At 41.6% G+C, this 25,780-nt stretch overlaps 1 protein-coding gene across 5 annotated transcripts in view; it reads left to right on the forward strand.

Moving 5' to 3' along the window:
* Positions 1-1,814: 1,814 nt before the first annotated feature.
* nck2b (NCK adaptor protein 2b) overlaps positions 1,815-25,780 on the forward strand; it is a 107,840-nt gene continuing 83,874 nt past the window's right edge. For 3 of the 5 annotated variants that reach the window (XM_085998995.1, XM_085998994.1, XM_085998996.1), the window contains exon 1: positions 1,815-2,091. The gene's annotated coding sequence lies outside the window, so the exon portion shown is untranslated. The remainder of the gene's footprint in view (positions 2,092-25,780) is intronic. The other 2 variants (XM_085998992.1, XM_085998991.1) reach the window with 1 other exon arrangement.

Here is a 25,780-nt window from a genome sequence, read left to right on the forward strand (position 1 = left end):
CGGGAACATCCTTCCTGCATCTAGTCTGTCCAGTCCTGTCAGAATTGTATAAGTTTCAATGAAATCCCCTCTCATTCTTCTAAACTCCAGCGAGTATAAGCCCAATCGACCCAATCTCTCCTCATACGTCATTCCTGCCATCCCAGGTATCAGCCTGGTGAATTTTCGCTGAACTCCTTCCATGGCAAGAACATCCTTCCTCAGATAAGGCGACCAAAACTGCACACAATACTCAAGGTGTGGTCTCACCAAGGCCCTGTACAACTGCAGCAAGACATCCTTGTTCCTGTACTCAAACCCTCTTGCTACGAAGGCCAACATACCATTTGCCTTCTTAACCGCCTGCTGCACCTGCATGCTTACCTTCAGCGACTGGTGCACAAGGGCACCCAGGTCTCGTTGCACTGCCCCTTCTCCCAATCTATTGCCATTCAGATAATAATCTGCCTTCCTGTTTTTGCCACCAATGTGGATAACCTCACATTTATCCACATTATATTGCATCTGCCATGCTTTTGCCCAATCACCCAACCTGTCCAAATCATCCTGGAGTTTCTCGGCATCCTCCTCATAGCGCACACGCCCACCCAGCTTTGTGTCGTCTGCAAATTTGGAGATATTACATCTTTTCATAAATGGTCTGCAGCTAGGAGTCACAATGGCTAAATTTGCAGATGATACAAAGCTAATGAAGATGGTAGACTCCAAAGCTGAATAGGATAAGCTACAGGTGGATTTTAAAATATTTGGTAATGGGGAGACAGGTAGCAGATTAAATTCAATGTGCTTCATATGGGGACATAAAAAATCCAGGAAGGGACGATTACTTAAATGGAAAGAAAATCATATGCATGCTAAATGAAAGAGATCGGAGCTGGGTGGCAGGGGGAGAGGGGTTGGCAGTCCCGATTGACAATAAATTGAAGCTATTGCAAATTGCAACAATGCTCGGTGGCAGTGAGTAAAGCAAATCAGATGTTGGGGTATGTTAAAAGGTCAATATTGAGCCGAATGAGTGCAGTAATTCTGCCACCTAGGTCAATTGAAAATTTTAAAACTGAGTTTGATAGATATTTGTTAGGAGGCAAGGGTATTAAAGGTTACAGAGCCAAGGCAGGTAGAAGGAGTTTAGATACAGATCAGCCATGATCTAACTGAGTGGTAGAACAGGCTTGAGACACAGAATGGCCTACTCCTGTTCCTATATTCCTGGTAACATACTAGGCAATTGAACCATACTGAACCATTGGGGACATCCCGAATAGTTTTAAACTTTAACATTAAATTGTTAAGAAGTTAACTTGGCACCAGGGGCAATCTACTTGTATTTAATGAGCAGCACAAGTGGTGCAAAGCTACCTCACCATTTACAGCCAGGTTTCTTAATGAAAAATAAACTACCCAAAACCAACTTTTTTTTTTGCACAGAACTTTAGCTGAAACTTGTGATTAACTTAGTTCAAGTGCGACTTTTATAACTGTTAGGGATCCTCTTTAATAAAGGGACAATATAAACTCCAAATCCAGGAGTAACTTGGACTATTTATTATTGATGTGGAGGCCTGATACAATCTCTCAAAAAGCTGTCCCAAGTGCCATGTGTGAATGAGGGGGGGTTCTGCAAAAGAGAATGGGAGTGGAGAGAGGTGGGGTAGCAGGAACCAAATGCCATTCCCACGCAGAAAATGGAAATGTATTAACACGGCGCCTTTTACTACAGTGTGCAAGTGGTTGAGTCTGCTTGCGGCTGGCAGTGACCCTCCCCCCGGGTGAAGAGGAGGAGGAGTGAGGCTCCTGCCCGCTGGGCTGGGCTGCCCCCCGCCGCCGCTCGTGCCGCTCTCGCTCTCTCCCTTTTGTTCTGCTGGGACGGCACGGCGCGTGCGCAGTCGGGCGATTCTTGGCGCAGTCCATTTGACCTCATCCCGGGGAGGAGATGGAGGAGGAGTGAAGCGGGATCGGGATCAGTTGGAGGAGGAGCGGGATCGGGAGTCAGTCAGTGAGCGAGCGCGGCCGCTCGGCGACGGGGAAGCGGCAGTGGGATAAAGGAGATCAAAAGAAACACACAGCAGGAGCGGAGCGGGTGAGGCGGAGGTGAGTGTCTGTCGGTGTCGGCTGCAGACGGTGCGGGCACTCGGCGCCGTTGCTGCGGCCTCTGTGCTCCAGGGCCCGGTGCTCTGCTCCGTCATGTACTGGGTGCCGACTGACTGTCACTGGGGAAGCCTGGAGTCTCCTCTCTTTCCCCACCCCGGGCTACTAGTCGCCGCCAGTCAGGAAGCAGAGCAGAAAGGAGCATCTCCCCCACCCATCTCCAATAAATAAGGGACAAAAGCAGCACAACACAACAAATTCACCCAAAAAAGTACAACTTCCTTCACATTTAGCTCTTCCTCCTCATTTTTAATGCTGAAGTTGAGTTCTGATATTTGCAGTACAAATTTGAGAGTATTCGTTGGGCTGTGACTTCCAAGTCATGGTGTAATAAATACCACCCACTTTGTATTTCAGATATGTTGTCTTGGTAGAAAAGCTGCTCACCGAGTTACCAGAAATGTCCATTTTAAACCCAGCATGCCTTTTGGGCCACCTTTTAATTCCTTTTAATATTCCCTTTAATTTCCTCCCCATACTCCCAGTGGTAAGTTATGCTGAGTTATGGTTGGTTTCACCGGTGCCAGTGGGCCTCTGGAAACTCAAGTGTGAGTGTTTGGGTGTTGATTGGCAAGATGTTAAACTGTGGGGCCCTCACAGTGGAGCAAAAATAAAAACAAAATGTTGGGTCAGGCAGCATCTGTGGAGAGAGAAACAGAGTTAACGTTGATGACCTTTCGTCAGAACAGTGTAGCCTAATACTGTCTTCACCCAACAACCACACAACAACAATTACATTTATATACAGTATGTCCCAAGATGCTTCGCAGGAATACAGTTGACACCGAGCCAAAGGAGGAGCTATTAGGAGGGGTGACTAAAAGCTGGGGAAAAGAGGTAGATTTTAAGGAGGGTTTTAAAGGAGCAGAGAGGTGTGGAGAAGTTTACAGAGGGAATTTGAGAGCTTGGGGCCTCCTAGCCGTTTGAAGTCATAACCATTAATGGTGGGGTGAAGGAAGTGGGGGATGCGTAAAAGGCCAATGTTGGAGTAACTCCAAGCTCTGAGTGGTATAGGGTTGGAAGAGGTTACAGAGATAGGGAGGGGCAAGGCCATGGAAGAATTTGAACACGTGGATGAGAATTTAAAATTTATGGTATTGGTACTGGAGCCAATGTCGTTCAGCGAACACAAGGGTGATGGGTGAATGGGATTTGCTGCAGATTAGGATACAAGCAACAGAGTTTGTGTGAGCTCAAGTTTATAGTGGGTGGAAGATGGTAGGCCGGATAGGAAAGCATTGGAATAGTCGAGTATGGAGGTAATAAAAGCATGGATGAGTGTTTCGGGAACAGGTGGACTGAGGCAGGGGTTAGCGGAGGTGGAAGTAGACTGTCTTTGTGATGGACAAGATATGGGGTCAGAAACTCAGCTCGGGGTCAAATAGGACACTGAGGTTGTAAATAGTCTGGTTCAGCCTGACACTGTAGTTGGGAAGGGGGATAGAATCAGTGGTGAGTGAACGGAGTTTGTGGAGGGGGACAAAGACTGGCTTTGGTCTTCCCAATGTTTAATTGGAGGAATTCATACTTAAAGTTGAGGTCAATGGACAGAAGTCGAGAGCAACAATTCCTAATTTGTTTTTTCCTATGTAGCTTGAGGCAGACTGCATACAGACTGAAGATGTATCCTCTGAGTTTCTGGTCTGTGTGGCTCAGTGCCACACTATTTGATGCCTTTACCCACTGAGAATTCATGTGTCGTTTTAAGATCAAATCAACTTTTATTGTCATTGTTAGTGCACAAGTGCAGTACAACGAAATGTAGGCTTGCGGCTCCCGAGAGTGTACATTTGGATTAAGACATTTAAACATTCAACATACATTTGGCTTGTAGTATATTAACATAACATAACCATAATAAAGTGCATTGGCAGATGTGCAGGCTTTAGAGTTTGTTTGTGGAGTTCAGTAGGATGACAGCCCTGGGAAAGAAGCTGTTCCTAAATCTGGTCGTACGGGTGCGAATGCATCTGTAGCGTCTCCCAGATGGCAGGAGGGCAAACAGACTGTGGCTGGGGTGGGTAGGGTCTTTGATGATGGACCGTGACCTCCGTAGACAGCGTTTCTGGTATATGTGCTCTATGGTCGGTAGCCGGGTGCCGGTAATGCGTTGGGCAGTTTTGACTACCCGCTGCAGGGCTTTCCGGTCATAGTAGCTACAGCTGCCATACCATACTGTGATACAGTTTGTCAGGATGCTCTCTATAGTGCAGCGGTAAAAGTTAGAGAGGATCAGGGGTGACAGGTTACATCCCTTCAGCCTCCTTAGGAAATATAGGCGCTGCTGGGCCTTCTTCACCAGAGAGGAGGTATTGAGGGACCAGGAGAGGACTTCCGTGATGTGGACTGCATTACAACTGACTTGCTTATACACAAGCTTTTTTTGGCCACTCCACTCTTGTATTCTAAGTCAGTGAAACAAGTAAATAGTAGCTTTGTGTGTTGTATCTAGACAGGTAAATCAGAAATTGCCTTGCAGATTATAGAAATCTGATGGGTAAATGGCATACATGTGTGCAGTTCCTCAAACTAGGAAATGAAATTGTAGCACTTCTTGAAGTAAGATTTTACAATTCAGAAATACAAATCTTACACTTCAGGCTCCATTGGCAATTGAGTTCCTCTTTTAGCAGTGATATATTTTACAGATTTTCTTTATTGAGAGTTACATCAGCAGAATGAATGTTTCTTTCAGTCTAGAAATTGAAACCCTTATAATCTAGGAATGTCGATATCTTAAGTTTCTTTTTACTTGTAGCCTGATGAGGTTCCAGGAGTAAACTGTCTTCAGGATTGAACTTATGAAAAAAATGTAAATGTTGAAAATACCATATACAGTTTTGTGGAGAAGTTTGCCTTTGCAGTCTCAACAAACAATTAAAAGCATCGTCATCAGGCGTTCAGTCAAATACTGTTTAAAACTGTGTCAGAGTACAGAGTCATGGATTTGTATGCAGTGCCACTGCTTTCCAGCTTAGTTCCATTTTGTGAAATCATAGATTATTAAAGGCAAGTATATTATTGAAAATATAACACTATATTGTTGGTACACTGGAATCACTTGAAATAAAATCTTAAATTTCCCAAGAAATGTTTTGTTCTTAGTCTACCAAGGAAAATAAAGCGATGCTATTGGGTAACCCAAAGGCTTGTATGTACAGTAAGAAAAAGGAGCAGATTTTTTTCAATTTGCATTGTTATTCGTGCAGAGTTTTGAGTGAAATATTAGTGATCTGGCTCATGTGAAAATAAACATTTCTAAGTCAAAGCAAAATAATATTCATGAGTAACTAAATCCTAATTGTTTATTTCTTGTAGCATGCTTTTAATATGAATTAATAAAAATTACAGTTGTGCTCCATAGTAGTGAAATGACGTTGGCCAAGATGTCACTGTAATCTTCGCATAACTTAGATGATAGTTTTGATGAAATGGAGACATTGGCTGAGTTTGGAATGATTGCATTCTTGGTATTAATTCAAGACACTTGGAGGTTTCCCTTCTCAGGTTGTGAGCTTAACTTGAAACGCCACATGCTTTGCCAAGAATTATTGTGACCTGATGTATACTGTTTCCTCCAGCTGAACTAGAGTGAACTCCTATAAAAAGTATAATACCCCATTTATAGCAGCAAATAAGAGCCAAAGAACACATGACTTGGCTTCTGTTTGCCATTGTAAATGTTGTGAGTCAAAGAAAAATGAGTGAAAGGAAGCCCACCTTTTTGGTGGATTTCCAAAAGTTTGAAGGGTGCCAGATGTGCTTTCTGACTTTGCTTTTCTGATGCTCTGAATTGTGGTTCAAAAGACAAATCAGTAGTTTTAAGAAGAAACCTGGTTGGCACCAGTCTGAATCCATAAGCTCTGTCACTTATTCTCACACTGGTACTGGAGATTTTCCTGACTACTTAGGGGTACCATGGCTCCTTTGCTAACTAAAAATCTAGAGAATCTTCATGTATACCAGCTGACACACATGTTTGAATTTTTTAACGCTCTCTTGAAATATGTTAGGGCACAAAGTATTCAAACATTTTAAATACTTTATTTTTGCCCTGCAGATTTTGGCAATTTTTTGAGGAAATAGGGTATTGTCTGCTTCAGTGCTGGTACAGGGAGTGCTGTGAAGGCTTGGGCAGTCAGGCTAGCATAGCTATCTTGAGACAACTGTTTTTTTTCCTGTTTTGCTGCGGAAGCTGTAGCCAAATATGTGAATTTTTATCAACAGCAGAGCAAAACTAGAAAAAATACAGGGCTGCTTTTGAAAGTGGCTGTAGTCCATAAATCTGGTCTTTGCTGAGACACAAAGACCGGAACCCCTGATTTCTCTTGATCTAGCTAATGGCTTTTACTGTTCCTTGTGAGGTATATTATTAAAAAAGCGCTCAGATTTTCAGTATAAGGGGCTAGTTGTATTATGAGCAATGTTCCATTCAGTAGCATGATAAGTGAATTGGTACATTTGATTTTTTTTTAAATGAGCACTGAATTTCTAATCTAATTTTCAGTAGCGACATATGTAGCTCCTGTTTCTTCTGGTAGGTGAGAAAAATGTTGTTTCAAAAGTTCCAAACAGATGGAGATTTTTCATTATGGCTATTTTGTATGTTGGTCGGATAACCAAATATTGATAAATCTGCAACTGAGTTAAGCTGTTACAGTGTACTTCATAATTGACTTGGTCGGAACATTCAACTTAAAGTAAACACATGGACCTGGGGCTTCCTCCGTGGGCACAACCCAGAAGTTAGACCCAAAAATGCACCCAATGTTGTGCCCATTTTGCAGATGTGAAGTTACGCCCAATCTCAATGCATCTGAACTTAAAATGGGCGTAAATCATCGGAACCAATCGGGCTCTAAGGAAAGCACTGAACCCACACCATGTATTTCTTTAAATATGAAAATTTAAGTTTCAGCTCATTTAACCATCATTTGTGCACATTGGCACATTTTTAGGATCCTGCGATCGGGGAAGTTTTTCAGAATGTACAGAGCAGGCCTCAGTGAGGATAAATTTTAAAGAGCACTCTGAAAGTTGTAAAAAAAGCAGAAGAATTACTTTCTTTTCCTGGTGCGCAAGAAAATCTGATCGCAGTGGGAAGTGTACGTCCGAACAAGTGCAATTGGAGGATATTCACATTTCAGAATTGGGGGCATGGCCAGTTTTGTGGGTGGCAATTTGCTCTGACGGAAGGTTTGAAGGACAGACTTAAAAGATCGAGGAGACTTGGGTGTATGATCATTGTGCGTGTAACTCATTTGCGCCCAAAATTCTACGATCTTTTAAATCAGAGACATGCGTCTCTGGGCATAAATAATCTGGGTGCAAATGAGGGGGCAACACCAGGCCATGATCTGATGAGAGTGCCCATGCATTAAATGTATGCTATAACTGTAAACAGAGATTGGTTCACAACATTTTACAAATGTAAAGCACTCCTCCTGCACTATGCTCAGCCTGTTGATGTGTTTATCGGTGCCATTCTTTAAACCTATCTGTAGTTTTTGTACATGAAATAATGTACAATATGCAGCAGTGGTATGGTGCCCCATGGGTTGAGAACTATCGGCATTACCTATTGAAAACTTGCATTCAATGTCACTTGGTGCTGAATATTAGCATCTAGAATTAAGTTACCTTGTCAAACAATAATAGTTTCTACATTCTTGCAATTAAACCAAACCGTGCTATGTTTAAGCTTAAATAACATAGTTCTCAAAACTGGAATTTTTATCAGTTATTTGATTTTTACAGTAGGATGTGCAATATACTAAGTGAGTTATTACAGAAGTCTTAAGTTTCCACACAGGAACAAAGATAGCTGTGAGTGTGAGGTAAATACTGAGTTCCAGGAAATTGAGATTTTGGAGCTTCATTGTTCCAAAGTGATGAGCAAGTGTAAGGAATTATATGTTAATAGATCATATGCATAGATATTGATGAATTTTACATTTAAGGAACATTTTCTTACTTGACACTCCATTAGAAAATGAACAGTTTAATGATCATCTAACCTGATTGCAGGATTTACTAGGCAATTAAAGTGAAAGTGTTGGGACTTGGTGAGCTTGACTTAGATATTCAATTTTAGAAAATGTTTTTGCTTTACACTTTCTCATTTTTATTAGCAATGAAATTACGTGTTCTGAGATCACGTTGAAAGGGATTATTACTAGTCCTAACCCCTTTCGGACTATCCCGGATCAGGCGTATTCCCCAGACGTTCACCTTCAACTAAAGTTAGAGGTAGCCGAATCCTGAAGACGCTTAATTGGGTCTAAAGGTCCAGATTATCTCTCCCTAAAGGAAAGGAACGATCTGAAGATGTTACCGTCCTCCAGATAGCACTTTTAATAAGTTTAGCTAGACTGTAACCTTCCGGATATTATGAGGGTCCGGAAAACTCCCCCAGAATTCTGCAACTCCTCACCAAAGAGCGTAGAGAGATTGAGTTTGCGAGTTTGATACAGAATTACTATGTGAGACAATTCTAAAAATATATAGATTTATTAAAGATCCGACATGTAACTTACAACTGGTGATTCAGTCGCAACATTAACAGTTCCAAATACAAAAGCTTACAAACCTTATCAGAGATCCTTATTCTCAAATCTTAACTTCGTTACTTTTTTTTACAGTTCTTAGTTTATTCCAGGAAATCCACCAAAATCAAATACCTTTGATACCCGAGACTCAGAGTTGAAAACTTACAGAGCCTGCCTCTGAAGCCTGAGAATCGCTTTACCCCTTTCAGCAAATCTATCTTCCCATTTGAAAGTTCTATATTTATACCCTTTTATCAGTGGTATATCCTTTGAAGTTTTCTGCTGATGTAAGCTAATTATCTCTAGTCATTTTTCTGTTGACTCCTGCTATTCTTAGTCAGTTCAGCTGTAGCATTAAGAATTATGTCTCCTTTAGGTTTTTGAAGCTTATCATAAAAACAATGTGACAGCAGTGGTTCTATTTGATGTCATTTTTACAGAGGCATATGTTTCTTTAATTTTATGTGATTCTTTCCCGAAGTGTTGGTTTAAGACAATTTAACTGGGTATAGTATTGTGTTCTTTCCAAGGCTGCAGACTTTTGGGAACCTCTAACCTTCTGTTTCAATAGGACTATTGTTTCAGTGTCAACAAGTTATCTTACCTCAAAAGCCTGTATGCTGTTTACAGATTTTGATTGTTAAGGCTTCCAGACTTCCAAACCCAGTATGTCATGTTTTAATAAGGCTTTTTCTTTCATAGAATGGTGTATTTTTCTGAATATGGCTATTCCTTCACAATGTGTCGTAATTACATTTTTGTTACGTGCAACTAATGTGTGCTATAGCTGCAGCTTATTTAGTTACTTTCAGAGTATAACAGTGATCTTTCAGTGCACTGTGCTATTGAGCAGTAGAATACAGGTTTATTCTGTGATTTCCCTACTTGGCACAGTTAAAATTAGTAAGGAGCTATCAACATAAAATACTAAACTGAGTTTAACACCGACAAATAGGAAGGAACATCAGCGAGCAAGCTATTGTAGGTTGCTTTTATGCAACTCCTTGTGATTGATTGTACCTGTATTGGAAAATGTGTGGGAGTTGGTTAAATGTTCATTTTTCAATAATTCTTTAGTTGAAGGTTTAAAAAAATCATTATGTATTACCTACGGTAACATGGTACAAACCATGGTTGTCTTTAACTCTGAAATCTAATACAGTGTGTGCTGAACTGCCCAGGAAAAGCAGAATTATTGCACTAAAGTGATCTATTATTTTGCTATGGTATGCTATGTCTTGACTTTAGCTCTATAATTTTGACTGATTTTCTTTTTAAAAAAAAGTTAATTTCATCAAACTTGAATTTCAATGGCACAGTAGGTTGTAACAATTAGAAATCTTTTTGTGTTGTAAGTCAATGTAGACAGTTAGGAAACACTGCTACTTCTTGGCTTAAACCCCTGTTTAAAAATTGGGGAATGGGATAAACCTGACAATTACAGGCCAGTCAGCCTAACGTCAGTGGTGGGGAAACTTTTAGAAACCATTATCTGGGACAAAATTAATGAAAGTATCGGCTAATAAATGAAAGTTAGCACAGATTCGTTAAAGGCAAATTGTGTTGGACTAACTTGATTGAGTTCTTTGATGAAGTAACGGAGAGGGTTGATGAAGGTAGTGCAGTTGATGTTGTGTATATGGACTTTCAAAAGGTGTTTGACAAAGTATCACATAATAGATTTGTTACCAAAATTAAAGCCCATGGGATTAAAGGGACAGTGGCTGCATGCATACAAAATTAGCTAAGGGACAGAAAGCAGAGTAGTGGTGAACAGTTGTTTTACAGACTAGAACGAAGTATACAGTGGTGTTCCCAGGGGTTGGTATTAGGACCACTGCTCTTTTTGATGGATATTAATGACCTGGACTTGGGTATACAGGGTGTAATTTCAAAGTTTGCAGATGATACGAAACTCTGAAATGAAGTAAACAATGAGGAGGATAGTACTAGACTTCCGGAGGGCATAGACTGACTGGTAAAATGGGTAGACACATGACAGATGAAATTTAACCCAGAATCATACAATCATAGAAATTTATGGCAGAGAAGGAGGCCTTTTGGCCCATTGTGTCTGTGCCAGCCAAAAAAGAGCTATCCAGGCTAATCCCACGTTCCAGCTCTTGGTCCGTAGCCTTGTAGGCTACGGCTGTTGAAGTGCATATCCAAGTGCTTTTTAAATGTGATGAGGGTTTTTGCCTCTGTCACCCTTTCAGGCAGTGCGTTCCAGACCCCCACAGCCGTCTGGGTGAAAAAATGTCTTCTCAACTCCCCTTTAATCCTTCTACCAATTACTTTAAATCTTGCCCACCAGGTTATTGACCTCTCTGCTAAGGGAATTATGTCCTTTCTATCCACTCTATCTAAGCCTCTCATAATTTTATGCACCTCATTTAAGTCTTCCCTCAGCCTCCTCTGTTCCAAAGAAAACAACCCCAGCCTGCCCAATCTTTCCTCATAGCGAAAATTCTCCAGTCCTGGCAACATCCTCGTAAATCTCCTCTGTACCCTCTCTAGTGCAATCACAGCTTTCCTGTAATGTGATGACCAGAACTGTACGCAGTACTCTAGCTGTGGCCTAACTAATGTTTTATACAGTTCTAGCATAACCGCCCTGATCTTTTATTCTGTACCTCGGCTAATAAAGGAAAGTATCTCGTATGCCTTCTTATCTACTCGTCCTGCTACCTTAAGGGATCTGTGGACATGCACTCCAAGGTCCCTCTGTTCCTCTACACTACTCAGTATCCTACCATTTATTGTGTATTCCCTTGCCTTGTTAGCCCTCCCCAAATGCATTACCTCACACTTCTCCAGATTGAATTCCATTTGCCACTTATCTGCCCACCTGACCAGTCCATTGATATCTTCCTGCAGTCTACAGCTTTCTTCCTCACTATCAACCACATGGCCAATTTTCGTATCATTTGCTAACTTCTTAATCCTGCCCCCTACATTGAAGTTTAAATCATTGATATATACCACAATATACCGCAGAGAAGTGTGAAGTGATATATTTTGGTAGGAAGAATGAGGAGAGGCAATATGAACTAAATGGTTCAATTTTAAAGGGGGTGCAGGAACAGAGACCTGGGGGTGTAGGTACACAAATCCTTGAAGGTGGCAGGACAAGTTGAGAAAGCTGTTAAAAAAGCAGATGGGATCCTTGGCTTTATTAACAGAGGAATAGAGTACAAAAGCAAGGAAGTTATGCTAAACCTTTTATAAAACACTGGTTAGGACTCAGCTGGAGTATTGTATTCAATTCTAGGCACCACACTTTAGGAAGGATGTCAAGGCCTCTGAGAGGGTGCAGAAGAGATTTACTAGAATGGTACCAGAGATGAGGGACTTTAGTTATGTGGAGAGACTGGAGAAACTGGGATTGTTCTCCTTGGAGCAGAGAAGGTTAAGAGGAGATTTGATGGAGGTGCTCAAAATCATGAATGGTTTTAATAAGAGTAAATAAGGTGAAACTGTTTACAGTGACGGGAGGGTTGGAAACCAGAGGACACAAATTTAAGGTGATTGGCAAAAGAACCAGAGGCGACATGAGGAAACATTTTTTTACACAGTGAGTTGTTGTGATCTGGAATGCACTGCTTGAAAGGGTGGTGCAAGCAGATTCAATAGTAACATTCAAAAGAGAATTGGATAAGTATTTGAAGGGAAAAAAATTACAGGGCTATGGGGAAAGAGCAGGTTGCTGGGATTACAGAAAACTCTCGTTTAAATGCCACCTAAATATCCGGAATTCTCTAACCGGCAAAACTCATACTCCGAAAACAACACCTCAGTAACCGGAAATGTGTCCGAGTCTCCCGCGGTGGCCGAGTTCGTCAGTGGGGGTGGTTCTCCAAACTGCCACTACTTGGCTTCTTGGCGCTGTTGGAAGTCCGAACACCTCAACAACAGGAGTCTGACTCTCCCGCGCTGCCAGTAGTCTCTTCTGATCCGCCATTTTTCTGTGTGTGTCTCCATCTTTATCGTGAATTATCTCCCCCATCTTGCATTATGGAATTCCCAAAAGCTGGTCCAAGCAAAAGGACTTGGAATAAATGTACAGTCAACTACAGTACTGTATACAGTCGCTTACTGTATAAGTTTTGTTTTGCTGTTAAGTAATTAAAGAGTTATGGATTACCCACAACTGGCAGTACTGTACTTAATCAAGCATCTTCCACCATCCATTTAACAACATTCTGTAGGTGAGTACTCAATTACTGGTATACTGCACATTTCTTGATTTTTTTATTTTTGTTTGTTAAAAATAGCCTCAGTAGATAACCCTCTCTGTCATCCGGAATTTCTAATCAACCGGCAACATCCCGGTCCCATTGGTACCGGATACCAAAGAGTTTCCTGTAATTGAATAACTCTACCATAGAGCTGGCACAGGCATGATGGGCCAAATGGCCTTTTTCTGTGCTGTATCATTCTACGATTTTAAATATCTGTCCCAAACACAGACAGAGAATTAATTATTGCTTGGATTGTAGGTTGTTATCCTAATGGGCCAGAAATTCGGGTCGGAGGCTTCCCACGGGTGCAAGCCCCCGACCTGCACTTACCTAGTGCGCCGGCCATTGTACTGTGGGCCCGCGTGGGATTCCGATCCTGGGCCTCCTCCAACTGCTGGCACGCAGTGCTTGCGTATCCCAGGGGCGCAGTTAGTTCGAAGCGTTCCCTGGGATCAAGTGGGCCATGGAGAGCCAATGGTAGCAGGGAATCTCTATTCATAGATTTGACAAGAAGACCTGTCAAATCTATGACACAGAGATTGGCCCCAAAACATAACTAAAATTTCAAATACATTTTTTTTTTAAATCACATTTTAAAAATAGCTATAAATTACATAAATTTAAATTTTTGTTTAAAAGTTATTTTTTGAAAAAATTAATTACAGGTTTTTAACGGGGCTAAAAATAAACTTACCTTTCTTTAAAGTATTTAAAAATAATAAACCTGTGGAAAAAATGTTTTAATTTTACTTAATTCACCACTTACCTTGTTAAAAGCAGGCCTTGCGACTGCTTTTTAAAAGCGTAGCTGCTGGAGACTTACCCTCCTGGAGAAACCTGTTTTTAAAAAAAAAAAAAAAAACGGAACTTCCAGGCGTACATGCTGCCTCTCCGGCGCACGTGTTCGACCTGTGAACCCCTTCTTTCAAGGGAACGGAAGTTCCGGTTTCCCGCGTATGCGCAGTGCATGCACGAAACCGGCACTTTCGTTGGCCCTACGCATGAGTACCCAATGCGTACTCACCCGTGGGGACCCGAATTTCTGGGCCATTATTTCTTTTCTGTGTTTTACTGTTCGGAGGGAAATGTTTCTGTGGTTCTCCAGTATCAAAGCCTAACCACTAAGACACAACATTGAAAAGTTCTGAGGCTTAAGAAAATATGTACATACGTTAAGAAAAACATATCAAGTGATACTGTCATTTGTTTGAAAGTAGTCTATGCAAAATATCAGATGGATTTGTTTCAGTATCTACATATGAATATGGATATGTGAAAAGTGAAGTTGTAGACTGTTACTTATCCAAAGGACAGACATCAATATGCTGTGCGTATAAACAAAAATAACACATTTTGATTGAAAGGTTAGAAAAGTAAAAGATGAGGCACACTCATCAGTAATGAACATGATGCAGCATATTGTGATACCATAGAAAATGGGATTTTTTTTCCTCCAGCTTTTCTCCACACCCCTGAACTATGTTCCCTATAATTTTTTTGGGCCCTGTGCGGCCCCTTTGAGGAGCTGCGCGGCCCATTCAAAATTCAAAATCAGTGACTTACTTGGTCACTATAGGGCCATTACAGCTGAACCAGGTCCTGTTCTTGCCAGCTAAATTACACTTTTCACAGAGGCTGATGGAGAAGGAAGAGGAGTAAGGAGTATTTTTCCCCCTGCTTTCCCTAACCTATAATGTTGTGACCAAATGATAGTGGCTGCACAGTTGTCCCAATTCAGTTCTGCTCAGCCCAAGGGCAGAACCGTCGAACTGACTGGTCTGCAAGACTCATTGCGCTTTATTTACCCACTGTGCTTGTTAGGAATGTGTGAGTCTTTTAAAATCAGATTTCAGGAGCTGCTATTGATTGCACTCTAGTTGTGCTGTAGCTGTGATTATGTTCTGTTATTCCTATATATTTGTAACTAGGGATACACCCTTTGGGGTTCTAACTTCGCTGGGGCACTACTTTTAGCGCCCCGAAAAAATTAGCGCGCCCATGGCCGAAATTAAGTGGTAGCGCCCCAAGAGGGAAGCGGGGTGCTACTAGAAGCGCCCCACCTCCCTCTTGGGGTGCTGTGAGGGAATATCGTGGCACCATGTGCCGCGGTATTGCAGGCCTTCCTCCCCTTCTTAAAGGAGAGGGGCCTTGCGCAGCGCGACCCGGGGCCCAGCTGGGCCACCGGGGATCGGAGTGCCGGCAAAAGAGTCCAGCACTCGAGAAGTGCCGGGCTCACGGAACACAGCCGGCACTCCAGGGGGGCTGCACAGAAGACCGGGGATGGCAAACTGGGCAGGTGCTGGCAGGCGGCCAGCAACAAAAATGGCCGCCCAGCACCTCGCCTTTAATTATCGCCGCCCCGGCCGCAGGTAGGCCCCCCTGATCCCGTCAGACATAGCGTCCGGCGGTAAGTCAGGGGACACTGCCTAAGATTGCGAGCGAGGCGCTGCGCAATGATGTCATCGCCGGCGGCGCAGCGCCACAGGGCGCTAGCGGTTACCGCCGCCACTAACCTGCCGCTGAATTTCACGGGAGGCATCGGCGGCGTCGCGCCCGAGCGCACGCTAACGGGAGGCGCAAAGCAACCGAATTTTCCCCCCATGACTATATTGCATTGAATGGTACTTGTAGCAAGAAATACCATTAAGAATGAAATGTAGCAAATGATTGAAACGTAAAGAAAAAAATGGAAATAGTATTAGATTCATACAACCTCTGCTGTCCACTGTTTTAGTTTGAGAATTTATACCAGTTCAGAGGATGATGTGAAACTCTCAGTTGTGTTCTAGAAATGCTTAATTCTCTCTCCTGCCTCAAGCATTTCTAAAAACTCACTCAAAGATTTGTGTTTTAAATTCCTGAGTCTATCTTGGCTGAAAATATTCTTACTGTTACAATTGACTTATGGAAGTGATGTGGACATTTAACTTTTTCTATTTTGCCATAGCTCACTGTCTGGAAAGAAATGCCAATTGAATCATGCGCAATGGATTATAAAGCCGTAACTCAGTAGCAATAACGAAGGAGAGAATTAATTTTCTTATTGTAGTTTGTGGTTAACTTTTGAATTTGACAAATCAATATTTAGCAAATTACCTGTGTATATACCTGTTTTAAAGATATAAATTTTAGAAATGACACTTTTTTAGGATTATTTTTAACCTTGCCAGCTGATTCAGAAAGCTAAGACTTCTGTTCTTTATACTGATGATGTAATTCAATTCAGCTTACAAAATCTGAACTAGTCCACCCCTTGAAGTTTGTTTTAGTATATTTCAATGGGAAAATCATCTGAAAAGACTATAATCATTGTCACCAATCCTTCTGACCATTTATTAAAGTTTATATTTTGAAAAAAAGCTTCAAATAATTTCTGTGTAAACTTTCCCAGTGGCTCTGGAAATAGGCAGCGGTTTTTGGCTTGTGTGCTCACCAGCCCATGATTTCCTCTCTTCCATTTTAATGGACAGGAAAGTGCAGGCTGACGAGCACACAGTGGAAAATCTTAGCCACGGTGTCTTGTGAGCAAGTCTTTTCTGGCACTTTCAAGACCAGAGCCTGCATGAAGATTCCCCAGAAATGTGATGTTTGCCCCTTTAAGAACAAGTTCAGTTTTGAAGAATATTAATTTAGGAATGTCTCCTAGGTAATATACATTCCTATTATAAATAGATTCTGGAATTGCTATATTGGGGATAAACTGTAAATGAGCTATGTGGCACTGTCTCTTTTCAAATTCATCTCCCACAGATGGCTTTTACTTCCTGGTCATCCTGGTTTGTACATTGAAACTTAAGAAGGAAGAAAATGCTTAGAAATGGAATAGGTTGCTCTCATAAGGAATTTAATACCATAGAAATAAAGAGGTCAAATCCATTTATGGAGCCAACTTGTTCTTGAGGAGAGCTTGCTTGTATAGATTGCTCTTAAGCCCCTGGGCTAAATCCGCCCATGGGTCCGAATCCAACAGTATCAAGTTACTGATCAAAGTAAGCTAGCCAGTACAGTACAGTGAAGAGCAGAGTGCTGCTTGGATTGAAATCTGAATGCTTGCCCTGTGGTTCTAATTCCATATCTTTGGAGAGCATTTTGAAACCAGCCTCTTGAAGTGAAAGTGTATCTGTGAACTCAAATTAAAGTAAAGATTATTCAAATGACAATGCATTTGAAAGTGGTACAAATTCACTAACGAGCATGATCCTAGCTCTGTTTCTCAGTATGGTCTGGCTGGAGAATGTGCTGTAAAATTCAGACTTTCACAGTGACACTCTCAGCAGAGTCAGTTTGTGGGTTCAAGCCTCACTAGGACTTGAGCACTGTCACTTTTTGGTAGTTTTTTTCTTCACAGAATGGAATTTGGGACTGTTATTGTTGAAGTGTGGTTTTAAACCAGTGAATTTACACAGGTTTACGAAACCAGGGGGGCATTGGTGACATATCCCGGGCCCATTATTCAGGAGAGCCCTCATTCATTTTGAGCACAGCATGAGGTGTTTTCTTTGAACCCACACCCAAGAAGGGAGAAGAGGTAGCCATTTTCTATTGATGGGGAGGAAATCAGCATCACAGACCACATCCCTGCACACCCCCCCCCCCCCCCCCAACCTGAGAACACAAGGGCACATGGGCAGTATGGTTTTAAACAAGAGACTGCAAGTTGTAGACCTGGGTCCCAGAGCTGGAAGGTGATCAGTTTTAGCAGTTAGAAGTAGTCTGACAGAAAGTTAATGCCAGAAACAAGTAAGTCAGATCATGAAAGGGACAAGGTGCATGGTTTATTAATTTATTTCCCATTTTTTTGAGAGGGGAGATTGTATTAAGTAAGTGGAATTTGCTTTGACGGTCACTCAGTGCATTCGATTGTTGTCTGTGAAATAAAACAGCTTGACAATTTGTATCTGGCCTCAGCTCACCAAGTAGTTCAGTCCATCTTCAAAAAGATTAGATGAAGCACACGTGTGAAAGACATAATCAGTTCAGATGGCCAGGGGATTCTCCAGTTACACTCTCAGGTACTGCTATACTGCAATTAGAAATGTAACAGTATGGGCACAGTCCTGAGTGTAAGGTGCTCCGAGCACTTCAGGAGTGACTAACTGTATCTGAGAGAATGTCGAAGGCAGACTGACACTTGTAATAAGCACATAATCTCGCTAACACTGAAGTGCAATACTGAGAGAGCGCTGCATTGTCGGAGGTACTGTCTTTCAGATGAGACATTAAACTAAAGCTCACTGCATATTCTGGTGATTCAAGTGGAAGTAGAAGATTTCATGGCACTTTTTAAAGAAGAATGGGAAGTTCTCCTTGTGTGCTGGCCAACAACAGCAGCAAAAAATATCCAGATTCCCTGGTCATGCATCTCTTTTTCTGTGTGTAGCACATTTTGACCATCCTGAGGACAATAAGGCCTTGTATAAATGCATTCTCTCTCCGATTTATTGCAGTGATGGATATGGTAACAAAGTTGTAAATAGTACTGTGGACAGATGACCAATTTGTCGTATACGATTAGGGTTTTATATGTAAACCGGAAGAAAGAACTTGCATTTATATAGTGCCTTTCAGGATGTCCCAAAGCACTTTACAACCAGTGTAGTCACTGTTGTAATTTAGGAAACGCGGCAGGCAATTTGCGCACAGCAAACTCCCATAAATAGTAATGAGATAATGACCAGATAATCTGTTTTCGTGATGTTTGTGGGATAAATATTGTCCAGAACTATTTCTTTGCAATAGTGCCATGGGATCTTCTATGTCCACCTGAGAGGGTAGACAGGGCCACAGTTTAACATCTGCTATAATCTATATTCTTCTTTGCTCATCCTCGAGACAGGATGGCATGAGAATGTGATTATTGTTTTCAGCCAATAGCTTAAGTGTCCTCAGCTGATAACGCAAATACCAATTTCAGCATGGATTGTGCCCAAGATTTGCTACGCCTGTGAGGCTTAGTTCCACATATATAAGGCTCATTTACCCTGAGTTATAGAGGAACTTTTTAATGTTTTTTTAATAGCTTTGCATTCAGGAGAGGAAATAAAAGTGCTTTAATAATGACAGCAGTGGATGTGTTGATCCTGTTAGAAGTATTTCCCAGTGTCTGTAGTTTACATTCTTTATTTAAAGTTCATTTTGTTGAGCCTGTGATTATGTATTTACGTTTCTGGTACCTATGGCATCTATAGGGCATTTGCAGGCACTCTAAATACTCCTACAAATTTAGACCGTATTAATAGTTCACATGAATTCTTTAAATATTATGTGGGATGTGTTACTGTAGACATTTTGGATTATGGTACTGTATATGTTAAAAAACGAATGATGCGGTAAGGAAGTTTCTATCCCTGGACTGCTGAGCAGAGTTAATTCCACTGTCATTGTTCCTGCAGTACTGGTGATGTGCCATGGTGCTGCTACTATTGTGCAACTTAATTTTTACAGTTGGCACTGTCCCCAAAGTAGCTTAGTTCCTGTATCTTACCTACAGAGGTCCTACAGTTAGTGTAATGTACAGGTTTTCTATATTTCTGTGCACCACTTGGATTCTCCTGTTTAAAGTTGCATCCTTGTGTGCGTTCTCAACATTACCCAATCTGCAGGCTCTTTGCCAATTAAGGAGAAATGTTGACATTTTTTTGACATTTTTAAACAAGAATCTGCAGTTACTGTGTGTTTGTTTAGGTCTGCTTTTTTTTGTCTTTTTACGCTGCGACATCAGTGTCCCCACTGCTTCCATTAGCTGCAGATTAACCCCACGGTGCTGGGCTACACTTCCTTTCATTTTCAGGTGGTCACTCTCTCCTCTTACCTACCCTGCTGGACATCAAGAGCCTGGCGGGGCCGGGCTGCGGCTTGTGTTGATCCTCTCTAATTTCATGTTTGGGGACTGCGTTCGGAGGTGCTGAGATGGAAAGTTGTACAGTGGCACTGGAATGATGGCCCTGTGCATTCACAAATCAAACAGCTCAGACAAAATGTACTTGGGTTTAAATGAAATTATTAGTCATGCATCAGTGGTGGTGACAACACTTCATGGGCTTTGCTGTGCAAATAGATTTCTTTCTTCCCACACATACAGATTTACACAGTGTGGAAACAAGATTATTAGAGACATTATTAGAGAATTGTTTAAAAAGAAAAAGAAACAGGCTTGTAAAAACAGGACTGTGAAGATTTGGCTTCTAGTACAGTAACTAGAGACCTTCCCTGTTTTCTGTTTGAAGAGTGCCGCAAACACTTTATACACTTCAATTTCCCGGTGCACACGGAGATAGAGGTGTGAATGATGCTTGTAAGTGATTAGAGTATGAATAATTAAAACATTTTTTTCTTTGCTAATTTCCTTCCCTCTTCTGAAAGCGTTGACTCTTGCTGGGGTACAGTTCCCTGGGCACTGGCAGCGTCTACAGCAGTGAGCGCCGGTAGCCTACACAATCATAGATAGAATCACAGCTGACTATGATCATCATCTTATTATGATCATCTTACCTGACATCTGTGTGAACATGCTTTCTAGCAGGAATTAATGGATGGAAATCAAGAGCCAGAGCCATAGCTGATCATTTTTCCCTCCTTAGCCCAGGGTTCTGATACCAACTGTAGTGCCTCAATTATTGCTGTTGTTGAAATCAGTTAACTCGGACCTTCTGGTTTGTATGTTTTCATACTGTACCTGGAACTGTCTTCAGCAAGTCTTCCGATACAAGTTGACATAGTCTATCAATCCTCTCTCTGCCCTCATTGTATTATATGTAGCTACTGTATATAGGTCCCTTCTCCTACTCTTACTTTGCTGCCTGTGCTATCTTTGGGTGCAGTTGCTTTCTACACCATGATGACTTGCATTGTACCTCTGGCCTTCTACACATCGGTCACTTCCTCTGTATTGTTGTGCTTGCACTGTACATTGGCATTGTTCACCTTGTGTTGTGCATATCATCCATCTTGTACCCATTATATGCATTATTCTCATCTTCATGCCCTCTTCCCCTGGCAACAGGTGGCTTATCTCTATTCACCGTTTTTCCTTTCTCGCTCTTAGTCTCTCATTTGCTCTCCCCCCCCCCCCCCCCCATCTTCTTGCGTGCCTGCTTGTGTTCTGCATACATCTCTTCCAACACAGAAAAACAGAGTACTGTACATTATTTTTTAAGAGGAAGGACTGAGAAATTGTGCGCAATAAAGGCTAGAGGGCACTTATTTTCAAAGAGAATGCATGCATGGCTTTTGATTAGCTTGTGCTAACTGTAGAAGTCAGACAACTCAAGAATGGTATATGAATGTTGAAAGTCTAATGAATACAGCATTCATTGTGTGGTTTTCCCACCTCCCACTTCACATGTTTGACTACTCCTTTGTTGACCATCCTCGGTGTTAGTTATGAGATTAGGATGCCATTAATCACTTTTTTGCATTTTGTGCGCTGTGACATAGAGGTTGTTGAGCACTGTTGCTCACTGGTGTAATATTTAAGTGAGACTATTATATAATTGCGTTACATGTTCATCGAAAGAAAGATGAGCAGTAAGCCATTTTAGATCTGCCACTTTTGTTTGTGTCCAAATTTTCATAATTTTATTGAGGTTACATCTGATGCTTAAAGTATTACCAGCTGATGAGAGTGGACTGGCAGTAATCCAGTATGTAGGAATGGGATGACCATTTAATTATTCCATAACAACAACCTCTGAGAACCTGTGAAAGTGAGAGAGAAATAACTTGCATTTATATTTCAGCTTTCATGGCCTCGGGCTGCCCCAAAACAGTTTACAGCCAATGAAATACTTCTGAAGGGTAGAAATGTGGCAGCCAATTTGCATCAACAGCAATGAAATAAATGACCACAACATCTGTTTTAGGTATAAAAACAGGAAAAGCAGGCAACGCTCAGCAGGTCGGGACCTGACATGTTAACACTGTTTCTCTCTCCACAGATGCTGTTTGACCTGCTGAATGTTTCCAGCTTTTTCTGTTTTTATTTCAGATTGCCAGCATCTGGAGTTTTTTGCTTTTGTGTTCATCTGTTTTAGGTATTGGTTGAGGGATAAATGTTGGTCAGGACACTGGGAGAAGTCCCCGCACTACTTTGGCCTCGATTTAACATCTCCTGTGAAAGGCAACACCTCCGACAGTGCAGTGCTCCCTCGGTACTGCACTGAAGTGCCAAAGTCTAGACTACATCTAGAGTAGTAGGGCTTGAAACCGCAACCTTGTGACTGAGGCAAGATTGCCATTGCTGAGCCAAGGCTGACACCTGTGAACTTTTGAGATGGTCTTTAACCAATAATCCTAGCACAGTTGCTGCTGTTTTCTATCATAAAACTCATGTAAAATTTGTATTGCTTCTCAGACCCACAGGAGAGAGCTATGTTGCTTGTTTACTTTACCACATCTTTAAAGCCATGTGGTTAAGTAAATGTGCTTTCTGTGTTACTGTTTGCAGATTGTATGTTAGCAAGCATTGCAACAAAAGTCTTGCTGTCATGATTATGATATAAGGAAGGACTGGTCTGGGAAGTTCCTTCAGTGTTACATGGATATTCAGTGCTTTGTAAAATAGAGTAGAATAGTGTGCTTTTTGGACTTTTTAATCGCACTGCGATTCCGTCATCAATATTTGAAAAAGAAAAGTTTGTTTTATCCCTTTGTCATGCTACAGTGATAAATTATGCAACCTGGTGTAATCATTAGCTAGTTACAGTATAAGCATGTGGATGATAAGTGTATTTCATAAATTGCACATGAAAGTCTTCTAATTAAAAGTTACAAGAATTTTGGGGTAGAATGTGGGATTTGATCAGAAATTGTTTCAAAAAAATTAGGAAGCAGGGAGTATTTGTGAGATGGTTTTCTAACTAATAAATTGAGCCGAGCCAAGTTGCTGCTGTTCTGAATGTAAAGGAATGTTGACAGTGGGTCCACAGGAGTTTTAATGATCTAATCTAATATAGAAACAAAATATCAACTTCTCAAATTTGGAACAACAAATCTGGAACAAAAATGTTTGGAAGGCAGTCGAGACACAGGATGCAACAAAAGATTTATTGAAGCCCTTCAACTGACTGTGCAATTAGACAAACAAATGACAAATGAAATTCAAAACTGATAAATATGAAGTATTACCTGTTGCAGAAAATGTGCATTTTACGTTCTAACATGTTGAGCCGACAGCTGGAGACTTGGAGGTCCTATGAATGATGGTTCATCACTTCCAATGTTTGAACAATGTGGCAAAGTCATTGGGCCAGTAATTCCGGTCCCAACGCGTGAGTACGGACGGGGTACTCGCGTGGGCCCGTTGGAAGTGCCGGATTTCAGCATGCACAGCGCATGCGCGGAAAACCGGCATTTCCTCCAAGGGGTTCAGAGGTCCAACGCGTGCACGCGTTGAACTTCCTTCTTTTTGACAGGTTTGCGCGTGTGCAAGGGCCTGAACTTTTTAGACATATAAAAAGGAGGCGTAAGGACTTGATTCTTTAAGGTAAGTGGTCTATTATTTAAAATTATAACATTTTTTCCACAGCTTTATTGTTTTTAAGGACTTTACAGTAAGGTAAGTTTATTTTTAGACCCGATTTCGTAAAAAATTATTTTTTTCAAAAATTTGATTAATTGTTTAAAATAGTTTTTTAAAGTTATTTATAGTTTATTTAATTATTGGGATGTTTTTTAAAATTTTATTTAAAGTTAAACTAGTCTTTTGGGCGCCCGTACTTTTCATGAGTTTGACAGTTCTTACTATCAAACTCATGAATGACGTTTCCCCTCCCCTGATTGGCTGCACAGTCCTCACCTGATCCCAGCCGGCACATCGCACTAACTACGCCGCTGGATCAGGTAAGCACAGCGCGCCGACATCTGAACCGGGCCAGTGACAGGAATTCCAAGCAGGCCCAGGCTTCAGATGTCGGCGCGCCGGGTGAGTGCACATCGGGGACTTGCACGCGCGGCAAGCCCCCGAACCTAATTTCTGGGCCATTAAAAGCACTCTGATGAATGCTGGGGTATATAGCCAGGACAGTAGAGTATGTGTTTGCAGAGGTTATACTGGGGCTCTACAATGCACTGGTCAGAATATATTTGGAATATTGTGTTCAATTCTAGTCAGACATGTGCAAGTATTAGAGAGGGTGTACAGAAGAGCACCAAGACTTATCCCAAGTGTAATAGGGATCATCTATAAGAAGTTTTAAGATACACTGTGAAGAAAGAAAGAGCCTTATTGACGTATGCAAAACATTAAATAGTACAGATAGGGTAAACCATAAGAATAATTCACATTAAGGTAGGAAAATAGGACATGGAATACATTTAAATTGATAAATAGTTTTGAACAGATATGTATTAGGAAGAATTTCTTTACTCAGCATGGGAAATGGATCAATTTACCAAGCAAAAATATTAGCTGCATATAAAATGAGGTAGTATGCTCTTATTAAGAGTTAAGTTACTGGAGAGATTGGCCTCTGTGCCTCTAGCGTGCGCTTACTTTGCACGTAAAGGAGAGCAAAAAACTGATTGCATGCTTCCTCTTTGGTTGTGATTCTGTGCCTCAGAGGGGTTCCATTGGAAATAACATGCAAATAGGGTCAAATAATGTCACAAGTGCTGTGACCAGCTTTCCTCTGCATTCACTGGTCTCTCGCATAATGCAAGAGGTTTCAAAGGCAGCATCTGAACAGTGCAGTAGTTTAAAGAGATGGCAGCTAGTTCTGTGAAATAGTCCTTTGCAGTTCTGCCCCTTTGCATCTCCAAATTTGTGGCTGTTTTCCTTGGCCTTAGGAATGTACTGGTAGTCAATTTGTGGAGAGCTGAGGTGGTTTGAGACCAGTACCCCTGCCTACAGAATAGGGGGCCCAGTTGAGATTTCCTTATATTTATGTTATGAAGAGGAGGACAAATGCAAGTTCTCTGGACGCCACAGAGGTGATGTCACAGGAGGAGGATGCCAGTTACCATGCCATTACTGTCATCTGGATTTATCATCCTCGTAGAATATATTTGGACCTTAGTGAGGAGCATCGTCTTCAGAGATTGAGGTTCAGCAGGGAGGTAGTTACAGGATTTGTGTGACCTGCTTCCAGCAGACTTGAAGTCATGCTGCAGGACTGCTAGTCTCAAGTCAAGGTGACAAGTGTGTTCATCTTTTTGCCTCAGGGAGTTTCTAGGGCCCACAGACAACATAGCTAACATTAGTCAGTTAGCAGTGCATTGGTGCATTCATCGTCGATGATGCATTGTTCGCCAGAGCCAGCCAGTATATCTCCTCCATGGAGCCCAGAGGTCAGCAAACCCAAGCACTCGGCTGGGCTCCCCAAAGACCAGGGAACAATCAATGGCACACATGTTGGCCTTCAAGCTCCTCTGCAGAGAACGGCCCAAATATATATGTGCAACATCAATGTACAGGCCAGTGCCAGATTCCCTAGGACCACACTTGATGCATTCATTTTGATGTGGTTGATAATAATGCCCTTAGCAAGTAAAGAGTTGGCTTTTGAGGGATCAGAGCAATCTCAGGACGAAATGGAGGACAGCCATGAAACGGCATTGAGGCCATCACCAGCAGCTGTGTTGCGAGCTGCTTTAAGCACCCTGCAGACAATGATAAACATTGTCCTAACAGAACCACTACCCCCACGTATAGTATGGTTAATGTAGCTGAAAAGCATATAATTTATCCTTTCTGCAACCTCAACTCTCAGCAGGGTTTGCTGTTTTTCCCTTTAATGTCCTTTGTTTAAAATACAATTTGCTACATTAATATAGTGAATAGTAGTTTTAATAAGTGTGTATTTTGTATTAGACTAAAAATGTTGAAAGACAGCAGTGCTCCTGTTA

This window comes from Somniosus microcephalus, chromosome 10 (genome assembly GCF_052327205.1).
Source record: "Somniosus microcephalus isolate GS21.2 chromosome 10, FLI_Smic_1.0, whole genome shotgun sequence".
NCBI lineage: Eukaryota > Metazoa > Chordata > Chondrichthyes > Squaliformes > Somniosidae > Somniosus > Somniosus microcephalus.